Consider the following 18,248-nt stretch of genomic DNA (forward strand, 5'->3'; position numbering starts at 1 on the left):
TCAAAAGTACAAAGTGAGTGGAAATGAAAACTTCTAATAAAGTTCGATGCTTTTGATAAAATATGCTGTGCTCAAAACATTCACAAATATATCACCTTTCCAGCTCGGATTTTCATCTACAGTGGTAAGCAGGGGAAAGCCATATGTTTAATGTAGGACAGACGGGCTGATAAACCTCTTAACAACAGCTATTCGGTCTTTACTCTTTGCCTGGCTGTCAGCAGTCTTCTTTCTCTTGTTCTTCTGTGCTACTTACTTTCAAATGTTCTCCCCTCAGTATAAAGTTTTCAGATAAAGATGTAGCTGCAATCGGAGAGAGAGAATGGGCTAAAGTTCACAACAGTAGGTTGGCAGGGAATCTTCCAGAAGGGACTTTTTGTCATAGTTTTCATTATTACTGGATGAAGAGTCTTCATCACTTTTTCATCATAATATGATCAAATTAACAAGGTTAACAGGTCACTTACTGGGGTATCTCCACAGTTTCTCCTTTTATTAAAATAAAAATGCTATTTTCTGTTACAAGGTATCTGTTATCTGGAAATAGCAAAAATATTGTTTATTATAAACTATTAACTGTGCTGTCAATTTGAGAAAAAATACTAAAGTGAAGATTGAAAATGATAGAAATTACTAGACTCTTGCTTGACTCTTAAGATTTGCGACAGGGGAGGCTTGTAAGTAATTGAGGTTAGGCTTGTGTGGATTAAATCAAAGAGGATGTGCGGAGATTCTATCTAGAACAGGGAGGTGACTTTGGCAGCTAATAGCCCACTACAATCTCCTACAAAAGCTTTCCTCTGGATTGCAGCCACATTACGTGTTTGTACTCTTGCAAGTAAGAGACCCTGCCAAATGGTCCTATTACCAGAGATCTATCTATGTGTCTGCCCTTGTGCAGTTTTTCACAGCTAACGATACAATTCTGGGCAATCTGATTTAAGTGGTTTAGTTTCATTGTAATCCAAATTGTATGGGAAATGTTATGATTTTGACAGGGTTTTTTTCAAAAGCTATTTTTATAGTATAAAATAATGACTTGTCATGGAGTGTAAATAAAATCGAGCCTTTATCTTAGTTCTTTCTAATCGGCACTGTGACCCAGAGAAAAACAGCCATTTTCATACAGGCCATTTCTCATTACATGTTTAAGTCCTTTTTAGGCTTTGTCTAATAGAAAGCATCATTTTGAGAAAGCATAATAGAGGTATAGGGTGTGGCATTTAATAGTAATCAGTATTTTTTAAAAGTTCATGAAAATACTGTTTTTTAAAGTAGTGTTTAGAACAAACTCCTCAGGACTCAGTAAACAACTGCAGCTTCTGAGTTAATAACAGAACTGGCTATGCTGTTTCTCAGTCCAGAATTGCATGTGGTTGGGTATTCAACAATTCAATCAAGAATTCTCATTTCTAGACAGCACAAATAGATAAGCCTCAACCAATAAAACTGGTGCAGAAGTCATGAAAAGGAAGACAAGAAAGTGACATCACAGTCTTCTGCCAGGTACTAGCATTTTCAGGACTAATATTGGAAACAAAAGAGGAAAACTTGATTTTACTGCTTGATAAGTCTACTGAATACCTCTGAATGTTCATTCCTTGCCTGGCTAGTGAAGGTTGCCTTTGACTATGTCTAAGATCTTCAGTCCGATTTCAAAGTTTGATAGAGAAGAAGGTGGACGTCAGTGTGACCAGGCTGAGGAGAGGAAGGCACAGGCCTCGAGTCCAGCAACTTCCCACCTCAGGGGGGATTCCCAGCTTCTCTTGAACTTGTGGGAGGTATCAGCCTTTTACTTCCATTTTCTGCTCCTTCCCAGTAAAACCTGGGACTACCAAGTGCTTGCTGTGACCCAAGCACTATAACAGCTGCTGAGGCTGCAGCAGTGTGTCTGTGCCTGACCCACACAGGAGCCGGACACTGAACAGGTGAATGTGTGAGAGAATTGTGAAGCGTGGTTAAGTGCCCTGAAGATAATGAATCACTTTAGTTTTCTTAGCCACCTGGAGGGAGACAGGGAGGGAAAAGCCTTTTCTATGAATTTTTGTCTTTGCTGGGGCTGCTATATCAAAGAACCAGGACTGGGAAGCTTAGAAAACAGACGTGTTTTCTCGTCTGGAAGCTGAAAGTCTGAGATCGGGGTACCCGCATGGTCAGGTTCTAGTGAGGGCTCTTCCTGGCTTGAAGAACGCCTCTGTTCTCACAGGGCAGAGAGAGAAAGAGTTATGGGGTCACTATCAGCTCAGAAGTGCCATCATGATGGCCCCACCTCATGACCTCATCTAAACCTCTAAGTCCCCATCTCCAAATATCACATTGGGGGTAAGGCTTCAACATATGAATTTGGGCTGGGAGGGAACACAATTTCAGTCCATAGCAAATTTGTCTCAGAAAGCTGAGGATGACCAGGCAAGCACAGTTTTTAGCATTCAACCAAGTTGTGGAGATGAAAATGACTTTATGCCTCTATGATTGAGAAACTAGTCAAAATGGGCCTTTTAGGATATATGAATTATCTGTATGTGTAGCCTTGGTGTGGTGAGATTTATTAGAAAGTATTTTAATAATTAAAATTTACTACCTGAGCCTGACCTGTGGTGGCGCAGTGGATCAAGCATGGACCTGCAACGCTGAGGCACCGGTTCAAAACCCTGGGCTTGCCCAGTCAAGGCACATATGGGAGTTGATGCTTCCTGTTCCTTTCCTCTCCTCTCTCTCTCTCTCCCTCTCTCCTCTAAAATGAATAAATAAATAAAAATTTTAAAAAAAATTACTGCCTGAAACCAGTCTATTTGTCAATCTCCCTATCAGTAAATTCATCTCAGGAATCTATAGGCTCTATCTAGTGCAGCGGTTCTCAACCTGTGGGTCGCGACCCCGGCGGGGGTCGAACGACCAAAACACAGGAGTCGCTGCTCTAGTGCCCCCATCTGCTGCATGGAAAGGCTTCAATGACACACTCTTTTGGGCATTAAATATGGAAGAAATGTGGTCCACCTAGTGATGCACACACAGCAGCTGGCTTGTTTAATCTGTACTGCTCCACTAAGGATGTATGAGTTTTGAGATGCCCTTTGGGTAACAGATTTTGAGAGGCTGACTGATGAATATGATGGCATGGAGTCCGATCCATCTGTTATCTTTGGCGTTAGTCTGTGGGGCAGACAGACATTCCATCTCCCTTTTCTGTTCCCTCCCCGGGACTGCTTCCCTCTGGAGCAGTGGTTCTCAACCTTTCTAACGCCGTGACCCCGCAATACAGTTCCTCATGTTGCAGTGACCCCAAACCAAAAAATAATTTTGGTGGCTACCTCATAACTGTAATTTTGCTACAGTTATGATTCAGTATGTAAATACCTGATATGCATTATGTATTCTCATTGCTATAAATCAAACATAATTTAAACAGTGATTAATCACAAAAACAATAATTATATATTGAGAAATATTTATTACTAATGGACCTCCTTACCTAGTGTATTGGGGCTACCATTCTGTAAATAGCTGCTTAACTAATGGATCTGTTTTTTCCAGATTAGTGGCAAGTTTTCTATATAGAACAGTGTGAACTACGTCATAGAATATACTGCAGTTTCTGCACAGCATGGTATCTCTCAGGGCTCTTTCACACTATAAAGCAGCGGTTTCTGTGGTGGAATCCACATCTCATTTACTTCAATGGGAGACCCGTGGATTCCGCAGAAGAGATCCCCTGTACGGCAGAAATGCAGTTCCGACACATTTCTTCCTCTCCTATTCAAGTCAATGGGAGGCCGCAGCAGATTCCGCTCAAATATAGAGCATGTTGCTTAATTTTTTTCACGCTAGAACTTTTCCTAGAGCAGAAAAATTCCAAAGGTGGAATCCGCCACCCCCAATAGACTTCTATAGGAGGCAGATCTTTTACACTGCAGAATCCGCACAGCAGATTCCTCAGTGTGAGGCCTCTTTCAGTCTGAAAATAGCTTGCAGACCCTATTTGTAAGATATCCTCACAAAGCTGTAAGACCAGGAATGCCAGGCCTGAAGCCACTGACCTAAAGGGTCACCTTGCATAGGTGTGTTTCTGATGGAGCGTGATCATTTTCTAAACAATTAGATCAGTTCTTTTTAATTGACATAGATGATTCTGCAATAGATGTTTGTATCTTCCTGCTCTGCTTAAATGGTACCTTAGGAAAAAGAAATCTCAGGAGCAGTTTACTGAGTCAAGAGATGTAAGCATTTTTATTAATCAAGAGTTATTAAAAAATTCTAGGCCTATATTAGCTTGAAGATGGTTATTAAAAAGTTATTTACTGAATATGCACTTATAGTTGTCATTTCTCTTTTCCACCTTTTCTTCTTTCCTTCTTCCTTCTTCCCTCTCTTCCTTCTAATCAAGATATGAGTTTCTAAAATATGCTGAACTAATTGTATTAATTCAGAAGAGAGTAGAATGCAATCTTTTATAGCTTATTGGGATAAAAAGGAGTAGGACTTGCCAGAAACAAGTAGATCTCCATTTTTAACAAGATTCATAAATATATTTGTTCTATCAGTTATTTTGTTACTAAATTTTTACTAAATTTCTGAAGAATAAGCCCAGAATATTAACTATTATAATTTTGGCACTTCGTTTTTCTTACTGTAGATTAATCTGAGAAACTGAGCATAGACTAATATGTACTCTCTCTCTCCTTTAATTATTTGTGCCCAGCGATTTCTATGGAAGAAGGTAAGAAACAGTATTTGGAAAAAACCCTCATCTCCGAAGTCTCTTAGAAATTTCCTGTGGTTCTCCTAATTCAGTTTAATTCAGTTCAGTTATTTATTAAGCTCTTACAATGTTCCTAGTAGTGTGCTAGTTACTAATACCCTAATTTATAAAAAGATGTCAAAAGAACACATATACAATGTAATTGTCCTAACACTGAAAGAAATAAAAAAAAAAGAGAACTAACATTCACCGTGTGCAGTCCCAGTGACTAACACAGCAGAGTATAAGAACTCAATAAAACACTGCTCCAGCCTGACCAGGCGGTGGCACAGTGGATAGAGCGTCGGACTGGGATGCTGAGGACCCAGGTTCGAGACCCGAAAGTCACCAGCTTGAGCGCGGGCTCATCTGGTTTGAGCAAAGCTCGCCAGCTTGGACCCAAGGTCGCTGGCTTGAGCAAAGGGTTACTCGGTCTGCTGAAGGCCCACGGTCAAGGCACGTATGAGAAAGCAATCAATGAACAACTAAGGTGTGGCAACGAAAAACTGATGACTGATGCTTCTCATCTCTCTGTTCCTGTCTGTCTGTCCCTGTCTATCCCTCTCTCTGACTCTCTGTCTCTGTAAAAAAAAACCAAAAACACTGCTCCACTGTTTTGTGTCAAGTGCTTTACACACATTGTCTTCAAAAGAACCCTGTAAGGAATTTTTCCCATTTTATGAATGATAGATACGTGAATTCCAAACTGCCCTCTTGATGTTTTGCTTATCTGTCAGACCTCACCCTTACTGGACTATCTCCCCTGAGACAGAGGAATTCCAGAAAGCTAATCAACCTGCCCCAAGAAGGAGCATTCCAGAAAGCTGAAATCCTAAAACTGTAAAGGGAACATCCCCTCAGGCTCTCCCAAACACTATATAATTCGCCCCTAGTCTTTAACCCGTGCTCTTCTCCCCCCCGCAGGGTTCCTTTCTTCCTTTCAATAAAGCCGGTTACTCTGGTCTTTCAGACTCCCATGGATTCCAACAATGAATGAAAAGATTCAGGTTCAAAGACCTTAAGAACCTTGTCAAAGTTGCAAGTAGTGTAATCTGGACTGAAGCTTCTGTCTGTCTGAGGATCCTGCATCAAGGACAAATGGGACCTCTAGGTGTTCCCCTTCTCCATGCCCAGACACCCAGGCCACTCATTCTGATGACAAACACACACACTCAAGCAAGCCAGAAGCTGTCTGCTTGTGGACCGGGGAGAGAAATGAGACGAGCTGTCTCCTTTGCCACCACCCCACTTCACCCTGACACTGGAAAGGGGAGGGGGAGCATGGACAGGCCTTTCGAGAGGGCTGGGCCTCTGTGGTCTTGGTGGCAACTGCCCACTGTCCTAGTCTGCTCGGGCTACCATAACAAGATACCACAACTGGGTGGCTTACATAAATAACATGTTTATTTTCTTAAGGTTCTATAGGCTAGAAGTTCAAGATCAAGGTTCTTGCAGGTTTGGTTTCTGGTGAGACCTTTCTTCGTGGCTTGCAGATGGCCACCTTCTCTCTGTGTGCTCACATGGCCTTTCCTCTGTGGATGCACAAAGAGAAAGAGAGAGAAAGGGAGAGATCTGGTGACTTTTCTTTTTTTTTTTTATAAGGCCACCAATCCTTTCTTGGCCTCAAACTTATGACCGCACTTAACCTTAATTACCCCCTTAAAAGCCCAGTCTCCAAATGGAGTTAGGGCTTCAAATGAGTCGATAACAGCCACCCCAGCCAGTGGAGTGGAACTGTTGATTTTGAGAGAGCAAAATCAGTGGCTCTATTAGATCTCAGAGTTACGCCTGACCAGGCGGTGGCGCAGTGGATAGAGCGTCGGACTGGGATGCTGAGGACCCAGGTTCGAGAACCCAAGATAGCTGGCTCGAGCAAGGGGTTGTTCGGTCTGCTGTAGGCCCGCGGTCAAGGCACATATGAGAAAGCAATCAATGAACAACTAGGGTGTCGCAATGCGCAAGGAAAAACTGATGATTGATGCTTCTCATCTCTCCATTCCTGTCTGTCTGTCCCTGTCTATCCCTCTCTCTGACTCTGTAAAAAAAACCCAAAAAACATGTACGGATAGATCTCAGAGTTACAAGTTCAAAAAAATCAGGGCTACGTGAGCTATTACTGTAGAATCACTCCCAGCACTGTAAAACAGGAATGACAACTGTAGTTTTTATTTGTCTTAGTAAACAACAACCACAATTATGTTATGTCCTAGGAACTAATGATTTTATTGTTGCTATAAATCACTAATCTGGAAAGTAATCTCTAAATGAATAACATATGGAATTGAATGACCCTGTTGAAAATCTCATCTGTTATGTGTTTATCCATACCCCCAACTCTAAAAAACAGTATTATTTCATAAAATGTTTCATATGGAATCTTTTATTTAAAAAACATTAACTAATGCTGTGCCTTTTAAGGTGATAAATTAACTACTTTATAATATTACAGTTCATTATATAGAGCATAATCTGTACTTTTAGAACATATACAAGACATTTATTAAACCACTATTTATCGATCACCAGGGAGTTCTGGATACTGTGCTAGACACAAGATGTATATATAATGCTGAAATAAAGATTGTTTTGTCAGAATATATATTCAAATCACTATTTTGATATTCAAAGAAAATTCAACTCAGCTCAAAAAATAATTCGTGTACCTACTATGTTCAAGACACTGTCTGTACAAAGATCTATAAAGTTATGCAAAAATTAGTAAGACATTTCTGCTTTCTTTTTTGATGGGATTGAGAGGTCTCCTGCCAAGCTGATAACTTGCAAGAACTGAGCCTGCACCCCCAAAAGCTTTATTTTTATAGTGTAAAGAAAAGTCATTTGCAGATACAAAGTAACATTTCCGAGGCAAACCAAGAATTCTCCCAAGTGCAGAAAACCCCCAATATGTGTAACATTTTAACTTTATAAAACAAAGGGTAAAAACAAAACAGGCTCCAGTCTCTTTGAGGGACATGTGGTTTGGCACAGTGGAAACCAGCAGCCTCACAAGTAACATGGAAGTGTGGGGACAGGCATAGCCTTTAGCAACTTAATCAGAGGTTTGTGGGGAAGAGCTGTAGCTTTTTGGCCTAAGTCTTAAACTGCAAGGATCTTTGTCCACTTGCAGTCTCCTACATGTACAAATACTGAATCATCATTGAGGAGCCACTGAGCCACTTCACCCGCAGGTGTTGTAAGGTACCAAAAACTACAGAATTAATATTAATATTTTAAGAGGCTTAGAGAACATTTTATTAGTTTGGGTTAAGGTGTGCAGAGAAATTGTGAGAATAGTCTCTGTACTGTGTGATTGGCATAACCAGGATGGCCCTTGGTATTGTATTGTAAATGCAAAGGGGAGGAAAACATGGATCCCCAGACATTCTACCACACCTGTGGGCAAAGGGGTGAATGGCTAGCCAGGGGCAGGGAGAGAAAAGCCAAAACAAACCTTTTCTTATAGCAATGAACCATTTGTGGGTATATTACCTCTCTTATGTATAATAAATGCGTGTGGTTAACACGTGTGACTCTGGACAGAGAGATAGCAGATGAACACTAGATAATATAGGAATACCTTTTAATATGTAAAAAGATATCTTTCTGCTATTGTGTTGACTTGCAAATTTTGTTTTCTCCAAAATAATCTATGGCTTGCAAATTGAACGTGGTCCTATCATGTTAAAGGACATATGACTATAACCAATAGTGGTAAGGGGCTCCTAATTACAATTTTTGCTTCTGTACTTCCCACTTACAAAACTATAAACACTAAGTAGAACAAAGGGCCGGCGCTCTCTCCCTCAGACCTTTGTGGGAGTTGCCAGCGCTTGGCCAAGCTAGACAATAAAGCTTTGATGTGTAATCAACGGACTTTGTTTGTGTCTTCAATGTTTCAAGTCCCTCCGGATTAGGATTAATATCTTGGGGGCTCGTCCGGGATCAAGGGACCACCATCGGTCTGCACAACGGAGCTTTCTTGTTCAAACCCGGGTAAGTAGAACAAGGTCACGACTGTTTTGCCACGCAAGCCCTGGCTGACGGGTCAGGAAAGGGCCGATGGCCAGCTACCCTTGGATGCGAGGTTAGGAGATTTGGGGGCAGCCCGCTTTTAGGGAACCCCGGTTGAGTTTAGATATTCTGAGCTCGAGGGAAGGTGGTGCCTGTTTGTCTATCTGTTTTTGCTGTTTGTCTATGTTTTTGTCACTGCATTCCCGTCAAAGCTTTTAGAGAGTGAAGCTTTTAAGTACAGTGTGGGGGGAAAGAAGGGAAGGCGTGGGTGTGTGTGCGCCCGCAGCGGACGTCCTGGGTGTCTGGGCCGCCCTTGTGTGGCGGTTTTGGGGATTCCCCATGTGTTTTCCCAGTGGACTGGCCTGTTGCCCCAAGGTACTTCCCACACCCACTTGGTTTCCTCCGCTTGCGCTCATTGTCAGCGAGGCCCCCGCCTCCCCCTCCTGCCTTGCGCCTCTGGCCTTCCCTGCCCTTCCCTGCCACGGGCGCCCGGCTATTCCCGAGGGCGCGTGCCCTCTCTCACCACGCAGTTCCTTGGCCGCCTCTTTGGCGTCCCCGGGTTGGGGGTTGGTTGTGTGGGGTGCCCCTAGGGCCGGCATCATCGTGAGGGAAGCGCCTTTCAGCGCATGCGGAGGATGGGGGGGTTATGCACAGCAGCGGCAGGGTTTGGCGGGGGGGGGGGGGGGGGGGGGGGGGGGGGGGGGGGCGGCAGTCAGCGTCCTGGGGGCCCCAGGACCGCCTCTGTGCCTGGAGGGGGGCCCCGCGGGGGTGCCTTCCGGTAAACACCAGTGCAAGGCACAAGCAGGGGCGGTGGCTTCCCAGGTGGGGGGGGGTGAGGTGGATTTAGGCTGCTGGTTGTTACAGTTCTTAGAATTTATGAATGGTTGGAAGACTGAGATGCTTTTTAAAGTTGTGTTATTATCTGATTTTCTTTAGTAAATAGAAATACTTAAGAGTTTGGGAAAAATACAGATTTTTCCAGTTATTCTCTTTCTCTAAACTCATTTTATTTCTTTACTGTTTGTTGGGCAGATAAAATATTATTATACTCACTTTGTTAAAGATGGCGCTGCCCACATGGAAGCAATCGCCCAGGTGATATTAATGTGTGTTGGGGGCGGGCTGTGGACAAGCAGAATCCTTGTAGCCTGGGGCTTGGTTTTGGGATTAAGCCTTTACCACCCCTTTTTGATGTGGGGTGGTGCAATCCCATTATGCCCCAGAGAAGTGACTTTGTATTAGAGACTTCTCTATTTTATATATTGGATTAAAGGTTTTGATTTCTACACTATAAAATGGGGGCAGAACGGAAGCTTGCTCTCTTGGTTCCTGAGATTACATTAGAGGAGAGAGAAGGAAGGAGATGGGGAACAGAGGTGAATAAATCTGGTGAGATAGAAACCTTTGATTCTAGGAAATTCGGATAAGTCAGTAGCTTTGTGAGCACTGAATGTGAGTGGGTTTTGGAGCCCAGTGTGTGTTTTTGCTTGCCCACCAGGTGCAAGCTAGGATTAAAGATGATATCATCCCTACAAATTTCTAATTTTTATTTTTTTTTGTACTTTTTCTGAAGCTGTAAACGGGGAGAGACAGTCAGACAGACTTCCGCATGCACCCAACCGGGATCCACCCGGCACGCCCACCAGGGGGCGACGCTCTGCCCACCAGGGGGTGATGCTCTGCCCCTCTGGGGCGTCGCTCTGTTGCGACCAGAGCCACTCTAGTGCTTGGGGCAGAGGCCAAGGAGCCATCCCCAGCGCCCGGGCCATCTTTGCTCCAATGGAGCCTCACCGCAGGAGAGACAGAGAGGAGGAGAGGGGAAGGGGTGGAGAAGCAGATGGGCGCCTCTCCTGTGTGCCCTGGCCGGGAATCGAACCCAGGACTTCTGCACGCCAGGCCGACGCTCTACCACTGAGACAACCGGCCAGGGCCAAATTTCTAATTTAATTGGAGTAAATATAGCGCGCTCATTTAAATTTAAGTAGAATAGAATATGAATCCTAAAAACTTGCTAATTTTGGCTAAACTGCTTCAAATTCAGGCTGCTACTGCAAGCTGCAAAGCTTGAAACAGTAAATTTACCTAATAAAGGTGTGAATTTTTATTAATAATATAGAAAAATAATAAAAGCCACACTCGAATTTTCCAGCCTTATTTTGCACTTTAATTTGCCTGTTAATTAATGGGATAGAAATGTTACTTGAAAATTCATTTACTATGTTTTGTTAACATAAAGACAAGTATTTCTTACAATTTTGAAGTAAAGGTATTATAAAGTGTACTCAACAAATGCTTAAAATTAAGCCTGTGTGGTGACAAGGGGAAAAGAAGAGCCACCCCAAGCAAGGCTCTGATTCCATTGGTAAATATAGGAGAGAATTAAAATTCTGTTAAAATCTAAACTTGTTTCAGGAGTTAAGCTGTCTGACATGACAATTATTTCTGCAGGAAAATGGATGTTGAATCCACCTTTTAAAACTTCTTGTATATGTTTGTACAAAAATTGTCTTCATCCTTGTCGTGCTTATTCATCTGAGCGGACTTCACAGCCCCCATGCCTCTGATACAAAGTTTCTGATACAAAGTCATGTCGGGAGCCGATCAACAACTGCTGGCTGACAAGGTCACAGCAGAAGAAGACCCACAACTGCTGGCTGACAAGGTCACAGCAGAGAAGATCAAAAACTGCTGATTGACAAAGTCACAGCAGAGAAGACCAATGGCTGCGGGGTGACAAAGTCACAGCAGAGAAGACCAATGGCTGCGGGGTGACAAAGTCACTGCAGTGAAGACCAATGGCTGCGGGGTGACAAAGTCACAGCAGAGAAGACCAATGGCTGCGGGGTGACAAAGTCACCGCAAAGGAAAGGCACAACGATACTTCCCCCTTTGACTTTTTGAATTAATCTGGCCTTATATCCCCCCTTTTCTGGGTGTGTGCTATTAATTATGGCACAGGGATAATAGTACCGTGCTTTCCCTGTAGATTCGTAGTGATTTCTTTGGAAATGAGACAGAGGGTGTGAGTTCCACAGAAAAGCCTGTGGGCCCCTTGAACTGGGCTCATAGACATAAGAGGCTGGCTATGATATCCCTCGTAAAGGGTTAAGTTTGTAGGAGAATTCCTTCTTAATCATGTTAAAAAGAATAGATTGTGACTTGTGAATGGTTTGGAAGCAGTGGCTGTGCACAGAGCACCCTTCGGCCTTCACTTAACATTTTTCCTCCCTAGCCTTTTCATGTGATAAGTAGAGAAACATTCCTTTCTTCTTGCTTATTTGATCTGCAAATAGTGGTATATTCTGAGAAGAATAGAGTCAGAACTTAACTAGTGTTTAAATATAATAAGTAATATTTGATTAGACAATAGTATCTTAGGTAAGGTATAGTAGGATGGCCCATTGTGTGGCCTAGGATGAGAGCGTAGTCAGCAAGAAAAGAATGTTTTACTAAGAGAATTGTCTTTTGACTAAAGGCAATTGCTAGGCTTTCTCAATGAGATGTTCTCATGAGATTTACATACTTTCCAAAATTCTGTAATAATGAGAAAAATGTAGGGAAATCCATGGAAGTAATAACAGTTAATGTGTTGTGTTGCTGCTGGGCTATCTTGCAAGTGCACTCTGCATATCTTTGGGTGAAAGCTATTCTTAATGTTATGTTAATTTCTTTAGAGGCAAGCCTTTCAGAATCTTGTAAGAAAAAGTAGGACACTGCATAAACTCAAGGCCATTTACCTGAGCAAGCGGTGGTCCATTGTTAGTCGTCTGCTAAATCTCTCTCTGCCCCTTAACTAACAACAGACTAATACTTTAAAAGCTTTTACTGATGTTGTTATCGCTATTCAAGTTATTTTGAATGATTTGCTACCTGATTTGTGACTCATAGATGTAAATTAACTGTTATCCGGAAACATGCAAACATAGTGAAAACAAAAATAATAATTAACACCATGTGATTGTAACTCGGTGTGCGTGTATAAAAAGGGAGCTATACTAGCATTTGGCAGAGATGCCTGGCAGTAAATGCTAACCGGAGAATAAAGAGAAAGAAAAGAATTCGGCTCTCTCACTCCATTTTCGCCGACGCCGTCTCCTCCTGTGGGACCCCTGGATCCCCCCCCGGGGCTGGACCCCGGCAAAGTCACTTATCTGAGGGATAATGGGATTCCTCATAAGACTGCACCACCACACATCAAGCAATCAGTGAAGGATGTGGGGAAAAGCATAGTGTTAAAACTAAGATTCAGGCTATAATGACCTGGCCTGCTTACAACCTGTTCCCCACGCACAATACAAAATATAAGCGAGAAAAGATGTATCATATTTAAAAACTTATTTGACCAACATTATCTGAGACATAATGGGATTCCTCTTGAGAGTGCACAACCCACACATCAAAAAGGGGAAAAAAAAGGCTTAGTCCCAAAACCAAGCTTAAAGCTACAAGGATCCTGCCTGCCCACAGCCTGCCCCCAACACACAGTCATACAATCACGCCCATTTCAAGCAATCACTGGGGCAACGGGCTTCCAAGTGGTCAACGCCATCTTTAACAAAGTGAGCATAATATATATTATATGAGAGCAGTCCACCCCAAGGCTCACTTTTCTACCTACAATCTCACAACCGGCGTTCTGGTGCAAAGAAATTAGGCACATTAGACAAATTACAACAACATAAAAAAAAAAAATCCTACAATTTTTTTTTAACATTATTTATTTAATAAGAGAGAGAGAGAGAGAGTGAGAGAGAGAAAGGGGGGAGGAGCAGGAAGCATCAACTACCATATGTGCTTTGACCAGGCAAGCCCAGGGTTTTGAACCGGCAACCTCAGTGTTCCAGGTTGACGCTTTATCCACTGTGCCACCACAGGTCAGGCAAATCATACAATTTCAACAATTACAAAGATACACTTCACCAGTCTCTGAGCACTTTGCAAAAAGTGTAAAATGTCGTCAGACTTCTCTCTAGCCAAGGGAAAAAGCTTCCCGGGGCAGGGAGAGGTCCTTTAGCAAAACCGCCACCCACCCCTATCAGGGTATTTCACCTTGTCCAAAGTCCGAAAGTCCATCCAACAAATGGGCCAGTGCTCACTCCAGTCGTAGTCCAGGAAATCAGTCCACGCACATAAGGCCTTAGCCTCCACCCTCATCCCTGCTGTACTGGCAGGTCTTACGCTGTCCAAAAGAGGAGCACCTGGCAATGGCAGTCAGCATTTCCATCTCTGATCCAGAGAGCAAGATGGCATTCACCTTTATATCCCCAAATCTTTGACCTGCCAGAGATGTAATGCCAGTGGCCGTAGCTACCATCACAGCCGCCTGGCCCAAGTAGGTATGCATTAGATTCGAAAAGACGGTAATGAAACAATGGAGCCAAGATCTGGTGGGCCATCATCTTTAATCCTAGCTTGCACCTGGCAGGCAAGTAAAAACACACACTGGGCTCCTAAACCCACTCATTCAGTGCTCACAAAGCTACTGACTGTTGGGCAGATAAAATGTATTATGCTCACTTTGTTAAAGATGGCGTTACCCAGGTGATATTAATGTGTGTCTCTGGGCAGGCAGGATCGTTGAGCCTGCAGCTTGGTTTTGGGATTAAGCCTTTCCTACCCTTTTTGATGTAGGGCGGTACAATCCAATCATGCCTCAGAGAAGTGACTTTGTAGTGGAGACTTCCCTGTTTTGTATATTGGATTAAAGGTTATGGATCTACACTATAAAATGGGGGCGGAACGGGAGCTTGCTCTCTTTGTTCCTGGGATGATTAGCATGAGAGAGCAGAGGGAGCAGAGGAGAGAGCAGAGAAAGGCCATGTGGAGGAGGCCAAAAGAAGCAGCCAAGATGGTGGGGTGTTGAGTGAGATGCCAGTTTGTGCAGAGGTTGTATCTGGGAGTAGGAAGGAGATGGGGAACTGAGGAGAATAAGACTGGTGAGCTAGAAACCTTTAATTCTAGGAAACTCAGATAAGGCAGTGGCTTTGTGAGCACTGAATGTGAGTGGGTTTTGGAGCCCAGTGTGTGTTTTTACTTGCCTGCCGGGTGCAAGCTAGAATTAAAGAAAATGGCCCACCAGTTTTTGGCTCCGTTGTTTCTTTACCGACTGTCCGAATCCAATGCGAACCTGCATGGGACTGGCTGCTGTGATGGTGGCCCTGGCCGTGGCTTCTGGCCTTACACTGACTTACCCGAGTTTCCTTATAATCAAAGGTCTCTAGCTCACCAGACTTATTCACCTCAGTTCCCCATCTCCTCTGTCTGCACACACTCTGCACAAACTGGCTTCTCTCTCAGCACTCCACCATCTTGGCTGCTCTCCTGGCCTCCTGCACGGGGCCTTTCTCTGCTCTCTGCTGTCTCCTCTAATGCTAATCTCAGGAACCCAGAGAGAGCAAACTCCAGGTCTGCCCCAGTTTATAGTGTAGAAACAAAAACCTTTAATGCAATATACAAATAAGGAAGTTTCTGATACAAAGTCACTTATCTGAGGCATAATGGGATTCCTCATGAGAGTGCACCACCCCACATCAAGCAATCAGTGAAAGGTGTGGAGAAAAGCTAGTCTTAAAACTTAGCCTCAGGCTATAATGACCCTGCCTACTTACAGCCTGTTCCCCACACACAATACAAACTATAAACGAGCAAACATATATTATATTTAAAAACTTATTTGACCAACATTATCTGAGGCATAATGGGATTCCTCAGGAGAGTGCACCACCCATCAAAAAGGGTGGCAAAGGCTTAGTCCCAAAACCAAGCCTCAGGCTACAAAGATCCTGCCTGCCCACAACCAGCTCCCAACAAACATTCATGCAATCACGCCCATTTCAAGCAATCACCTAAGCAACCTGTAAGGTCGGTGGATGGGGGCATGGTGACGTAGGGACTCAGACCCGCCCACATTGGCTAGGACCGCCCACAATCAAGCCCGCCAAGGGAAGCTTCCCAGGAACCATTTGGAAAGAAGCGATCGTCTGCCAGCCAGTGAAATTTCACCACATCATAGTAGCTCCACCTCCCTACAGGGACCCTTTAAATATCTGCCACGCGGTTTAATCTTTGCAACTTCCCTAGCCTCCATGTTTCTTTCCTTGGGGCCAGGGAACCTTGCCGGGCGGGGTGTGCGCCCTTTACTCAATAAAGCCGTTTATTATTTCACACTTTGCGACTCCGAGCCCTCTTCCTTCCTTCTCGGCGGGGAAAAATACCTTACACAACCTGCTTCCATATGGTCAGCGCCATCTTTAACAAGATTAGCGTAATATATTTTATCTGCCGAGCAGTCCACCCCTATGCTTACCTTACTACTCCCAATCTATACCACCGGCATCTCTGTGCAAAAAAATTAGGCACATTACACAATTACAACATGACAAATCATACGATTTCAACAATTACAAAGATACACTTTACCAGTCTCTGAGCACTTTGCGAAAAGCGCTAAATGTCCTCCGACATCTTTCTAGCCAAGGGAAAAGCTTCCGGGGGCAGGGAGAGGTCCTTCAAAAAAGCCGACCCCACCCCCATCAGGGTATTTCACATTGTCCAAAATCCGTAAGCCCATGCAAAAAAAAAAGCCAGTACTCACTCCGGTCATAGTCCAGGAAATAGGTCCACGCACATGGGGCCTTGGCCTCCCGCCTCATCCCTGCCATCCTGGCAGGTCTTACACTGTCCCAAAGAGGAGCACGTGGCAATGGCAGTCAGCATTTCCATCTCTGCTCCAGAGAGCATGATGGCATCCAGCGCTATGTCCCAAAATTGCAGACCTACCAGGATTGTAGAAAGTATATTATGTGGCTGGGCTCTCACCTTCTGGAGACTGCGGATCGCAACTCTAGCCCGATTCTCCTCATCCTCCAAAGAGGAACTGAAAATCCAGCACCCGCTGCCAAGCTCGAGCTCCAGGGATACGCTGCTTTCTGCTCTGCAGGCCTTGCGGCCCCAGCTCCGGTCTCAGCCCCCGCCTCCCCCAGCTGCTGGCTCTGCACAACATTCTGGGCAAGCTGCAACTGACGAACCTGTGATTCCTTCTCCAGCATTTGCTCTATTTCCAGGTGAATTTCCCAAACCTGGATGGCTTCCTCCTCCAGCGCTTCCTCCAGCTCCAGGCTCAGCATCTGTTTCTCCCACATTTCCTCCAGCTCTGTCCACTGCTCTGTTTGCAGGTCCCGGGCAGCTTCTTCCACAGAGATCTCGGGTTCCTCACGCATGGCTGGAAAAGTCAGCCAGCCTATGGTCCCCAAAAGGACAGCTGTAAAGCCAGTAGCCAGAGCTACCACCACAGCAGCCTGGCTCATGCAGGTTCGCATTGGATTCGGACAGTCGGTAAAAGAAATAACGGAGCCAAAAACTGATGGGCCATCATCTTTAATCCTAGCTTGCACCCGGCGGGCAAGTAAAAACACACACTGGGCTCCAAAACCCACTCACATTCAGTGCTCATAAAGCTACTGACTTATCCGAGTTTCTTAGAATCAAAGGTTTCTAGCTCACCAGACTTATTCACCTCTGTTCCCCATCTCCTTCCTTCTCCCTGCATAAACTCTGCACAAACTGGCATCTCACTCAACACTCCGCCATCTTGGCTGCTTCCCCTGGCCTCCTCCACGTGGCCTTTCTGCTCTTCTCTCTGCTCTCTCCTCTAATGCTAATCTCAGGAACCGAGAGAGCAAGCTTCCGTTCTGCCCCCATTTTATAGTGTAGAAATCAAAACCTTTAATCCAATATACAAAATAGGGAAGTCTCTAATACAAAGTAACCTATCTGAGGCATGATAGGATTGCACCACCCCACATCAAAAAGGGTGGGAAAGGCTTAATCCCAAAACCAAGCCCCAGGCTACAAGGATTCTGCCTGCCCACAGCTCGCCCCCAACACACATTAATATCACCTGGGTGACGGCCTCCACGTGGGCAGCACCATCTTTAACAAAGTGAGCATAATACATTTTATCTGCCCAACAACAGCCATGTTTGGGAAGAATAACAGCAGCCAGTTCTCTACTCCAGCGCTCAAAGGTGGTGGTGGCTCCTTTCTGATCTGTATCGAATCCGGCGATATCTACACCAAAAGTAAAGCCAGTGGCCGTGGTCACCATCACAGCCGCCTGGCTTATGCGGGTTGGCATTAGATTTGGACAGAAGGTAATCAAACAATAGATCTAAGAACTATTGGGCCATCATCTTTAATCATAGCTTGCACCCAAAGGGCAAGTAAAAACACACACTGGGCTCCGAAACCCACTCATTCAGTGCTCACAAAGCATCTTATGTATATAAGAATTTAAAAACATTAAAAAGTACATAACATATAACTTTTGTAATTCCATTTTTATTTTTTTTTTTTTTTTTTTTTTTTTGCATTTTTCTGAAGCTGGAAACAGGGAGAGACAGTCAGACAGACTCCCGCATGCGCCCGACCGGGATCCACCCGGCACGCCCACCATGGGGTGACGCTCTGCCCACCAGGGGGCGATGCTCTGCCCATCCTG

The sequence above is a fragment of the Saccopteryx leptura genome, chromosome 7, assembly GCF_036850995.1.
Source record: "Saccopteryx leptura isolate mSacLep1 chromosome 7, mSacLep1_pri_phased_curated, whole genome shotgun sequence".
NCBI classification, from domain to species: domain Eukaryota; kingdom Metazoa; phylum Chordata; class Mammalia; order Chiroptera; family Emballonuridae; genus Saccopteryx; species Saccopteryx leptura.